Below are 4,691 nucleotides of genomic sequence, written 5' to 3' on the forward strand. Positions count from 1 at the left end.
TTCTCTTGCTGCTTCTAAGATTCTCTCCTTCTGTTAATTATGGGTAATGTAACTATGATGTGCCTTGGTGTGTTCGTCCTTGGGTCCAGCTTCTTTGGGACTCTCTGAGCTTCCTGGACTTCCCGGAAGCCTATTTCCTTTGCCAGATTTGGGAAGTTCTCCTTCATTATTTGTTCAAATAAGTTTTCAATTTTTTGTTCTTCCTCTTTTCCTTCTGGCCCCCCGGTAATTCGGATGTTGAAACATTTCAAGATGTCCTGGCGGTTCCTAAGCCTCTCCTCATTTTTTTGAGTTCTTCTTTCTTCATTCTTTTCTGGTTGGATGTTTCTTTCTTCCTTCTGGTCCACACTGTTGATTTGAGTCCCAGTTTCCTTCCCATAACTGTTGGTTCCCTGTACATTTTCCTTTGTTTCTCTTAGCATAGCCTTCACTTTTTCATCTAATTTGCAACCAAATTCAACCAATTCTGTGAGCTTCCTGATTACCAGTGTTTTGAACTGTGCATCTGATAGGTTGGCTATCTCCTTGTTACTTAGTTGTATTTTTTCTGGAGCTTTGATCTGTTCTTTCATTTGGGCCATTTTTTTTTTTTTTGTCTTGGTGCACCTGTTATGTAAAGGCGTGGAACCTTAGGGGTCCACCAGGGCAGGGTAACGCTCATCAATGCGCTGTGACACTGCATGTAGGGGAGGAGTCTGATAGGGAGAAATGGTGCTTGCTCCATTCTCTGCTGGTTTTCAGTCATTTGCGCCGCTACCCGCAATCAAATTGGGCCATTCTGGTGCTGATTCCTGAGTGGGTGGGCTTGTGCATGCTCTAGGCCCCTGTGGGTCTCTCCAAGGAACTCTCCTGTGAGGCTTGGAGTTCCTCCTGCTGCCTCCTCAACCCCCATGGGTGTTTTCAATCAGAGGTTTGAGGCTTTATTTCCCTGCGCTGGAGCCCTGGGTTGAGCAGTCTGCTTCGCTCCTCCGCCAGTCCTCCTGGTTTATCTATGTGCGAATGTGGGGCCTCAGGGTCCACCAGTTACCACCTTGTGGGGTCTGCTAGCTGCACCCTGGCCTGCCCCACTCCTCAATCTGCCACCTTGCTGGGTCTGCCAACCTCCGCCTTGCTGTGAGTCTTCTCCACCCCGTCTTCCTGTCTCTGCCCCTCCTACAGGTCTGGATGAATGTTTCTTCTTTATCTCCTTGTTGTCAGACTTCCATACAGTTCAATTTTTGTCAGTTCTGGTTGTTTTTTGTTTTTAAATTGTTGTTGTCCTTCTTTTGGTTGTGCAAGGAGGCACAGTGTGTCTACCTACACTCCATCTTGGAGGGAGTTCTCCTAGTTAACATTTCACTGGAGGTATTGTTCAATTGAATGAGAGAAAAAAATTAAAGGCCTAAAAACTTGAAAGAATGAGATAAAATTCTGACTATTTACAGATAATGTAATTGTATGACTGGAAAACCCATGAGAATCAAATGCCAAAACCTACTACAAATAAGAAGATAATTAAGTATGTTGCTGGGATATAATATTAAAACATAAAAATAAATAATTTCATTAAAGAACGTATATAGTTACATGAACATAGGTAGTATGTTAGATGGGATTAGCAGTCAGATAATGCTGGGATGCAAGGATATTCACATAGAGAGTGTTTTGGGTTTTTTTTTTTAAATATACCCATGATTAAGAATAGGATTGGGCACCAAGTCTTGGGCATGGCTAAATCTATGGTCCTAGCCAGGATGGTGGACTCAAAATGTGGGATTAAGGAAAGTAAGTCACTGGCAGATAGTTTTCCAGAAGCAGTTTTGATAAAGTCATGGCTATAGATTCCTATCAATTTACTATGGCGATTAGAAATACTTGATTAATTTTTATTTTTTTGAGGGTTGAAATCCTGGAACTCCTTCATTAAATACCTCTCACTATTAGAAGTTGGACAAGTTCAACCATTGAGCTGATATAAAGCATATAAATAAAGTAAATTTTTTTTGAGTCAGAAAACCTAGATGTGAGGTCAGTGTTCCAACACTTAATAACTCATTGATCTTGAGAAAAAGCAGTTTTCTCCATGAATATAATACTACTTTTCTTCTGTTCCTCCCAGGGTTTTTGCTAGGCTGAGATATGATAGAGTATTGTTTTGTATACTGTTAAATGTTACAGTTAATGTTAATGTTATTATGATGGTGATGATGATGGCAATTCATATGTCCAGTGCAATGCCTGGTTATTACTCAGGAATTACTAATCTCACTTAATTACTTTCTTATAGAAATCACACAGACTCTTAAGCCCTGTCATTCTATAAAGATCTTGCTGGATTCAGAGAGCAAACAGAAATCTAGGGTCCAATTGCTAGAATCATAGCTGTGCTATCAGTCTGCACGTTTTGCCCCTCCATGTTCCTGCCAACCTGAAATGTACTTTTCAGCTTGCAGACTACTGTCATCTGCCAGAGGCTGAGAGATTTGTAGTGTGAAAAGAAAAATCTAAGAGCCTCTGGCCTTCTTGCCCCTGAAAAGAAAGTGTGATTTTTTGGTAGAAAAACCATTCACAGGTCAGAAAAATGCCTAACATTTATTCTTTTAAAACATGCTTATTATGAAATAGTTCAGACATATAAAGATTTATAACAATTATAATGAAGCTTCATATACCTATCACCCATCTTAAGAAATACAACACTGGCAACACAATTAAAGCCCTTTGGTACTTCCTCCCAGATTGCACCTTAGATAACCAGTAGCTTGGATTTTGTCATTTATCAATCATGGCATTTCTCTGTATTTTTGCTATTAATGAATATCAACTCTTTATAAGAACAAGTCCTCCTAGACTTACAACAGTTATATATCCTAATATTCTTTCTTCATTGCCTGTTTTAAAAGTTATAGTACTTCTTTTTAAAAATGGAGTTTCTCACTGTCATACATGTTTTTGACATCTCAAGAATTCAATTTGGTGGAATATAGATATTTTGGTAAGAAATAAAGCACCAATTCTCCTTATCTTTATATACTGCAGAATGTCTCCCCTACTCTTCCCCTTTTCCTAATCCTCTTTCCCTTTTTACATGCATTAGCATGTGGACTTCTTGTTCCCACCAAATGAGTCAGTCAAGATAGAATGAATGTCAATGTCTCCTGAAAAATACATGCCATACTGTCTTATAAAGTCACAAAAAAAAAAGTATTAGTGTGAGCCAACATTGGAAAAAACTGGGAGAGCTCACATAAATGTCTGGCTTCTTTAGAAAAAGTAAAAAGACTGATAACAGTGCCCACATTTCTAAATGGCAACAGTCTGCTTGAACCAAGTAGCAGCTGCCTCTTTTAGGTGGAGCACTCTCCATTGTGGGAAAAAAAACAGAAACCAAAGAAGCCAAAAAACCTCCTATCACTCCTTTTTTCTCCCTGAGACTAAGACCAATGTCATTTGCCACTTATTTTCATAGTCGGATTGCTGGTTCCCCATGGTAGAGGAAAATGTTTTTTCTTTACCCATATCAGTACTATCAAAAGTAGTGAAACAAACAAAAAAACTCAACCAAAAGGGCCACATCCACCCTCAAATAAACCTAAGATCCTAGAAAAAACAGTTTTCACTTCATAATCACAACTTTAAGAGAAGTCCCCTTGTTCCTTTATGAATCAGATTGGTACCTCTAAGGTCCTCTTCCCTAAAAATGTACTGTGGTCACTCCCCCCAGTACACAGAACCATCTGCCTCTTTCTTTTTTTTTTTTTTTTTTTTTTTTTTTTTTGCATTTTTTTTTTTTTTTTTTATTGTTATGCAATTACAGTTGTATGCCTTTTCTCCCCATCCCTCTACCCCACCCCAGGTGAACCCACCTCCCTCCCCCCTCTCCACCCTCCCCCTTGGTTTTGTCCATGTGTCCTTTATAGTAGTTCCTGTAATACCCTCTTCCCACTATCCCCGCCCCCACCCCCCACCCCCGCCCTGGCTATTGTTAGATTGTTCTTAACTTCAATGTCTCTGGTTATATTTTGTTTGCTTTTTTCTTCTATTGCTTATGTTCCAGTTAAAGGTGAGATCATATGGTACTTGTCCCTCACTTCCTGGCTTATTTCACTTAGCATAATGCTCTCCAGTTTCATCCATGCTGTTGCAAAGGGTATAAGCTCCTTCTTTCTCTCTGCTGCGTAGAATTCCATTGTGTAAATATACCATAGTTTTTGGATCCACTCGTTTGCTGATGGGCACTTCGGTTGCTTCCAGTACTTGGCTATTGTAAATTGTGCTGCTATGAACATTGGGGTGCACAGATTCTTTTGGATTGGTGTTTCAGTGTTCTTAGGGTATAATCCCAGCAGCGGAATTACTGGGTCAAAGGGCAGTTCCATTTTTAGTTTTCTGAGGAAATTCCATATTGTTTTCCACAGTGGCCTCACCAGTCTGCATTCCCACCAACAGTGCACAAGGGTTCCCTTTTCTCCACATCCTCTCCAACATTTGTTTGTGGATTTGTTTATGTTGGCCATTCTGACTGGTGTGAGATGATACCTCATTGTGGTTTTAATTTGCATCTCTCTGATGGCTAGTGATGCTGAGCATCTTTTCATATGTCTCTGGGCCCTCTGTATGTCTTCCTTGGAGAAGTGTCTGTTCAAGTCCTTTGCCCATTTTTTAATTGGGTTGTTTGTCTTCCTGGAGTGGAGTCGAGTGAGTTCTTTATA

This window comes from Desmodus rotundus, chromosome 2 (genome assembly GCF_022682495.2).
Source record: "Desmodus rotundus isolate HL8 chromosome 2, HLdesRot8A.1, whole genome shotgun sequence".
Lineage (NCBI taxonomy): Eukaryota > Metazoa > Chordata > Mammalia > Chiroptera > Phyllostomidae > Desmodus > Desmodus rotundus.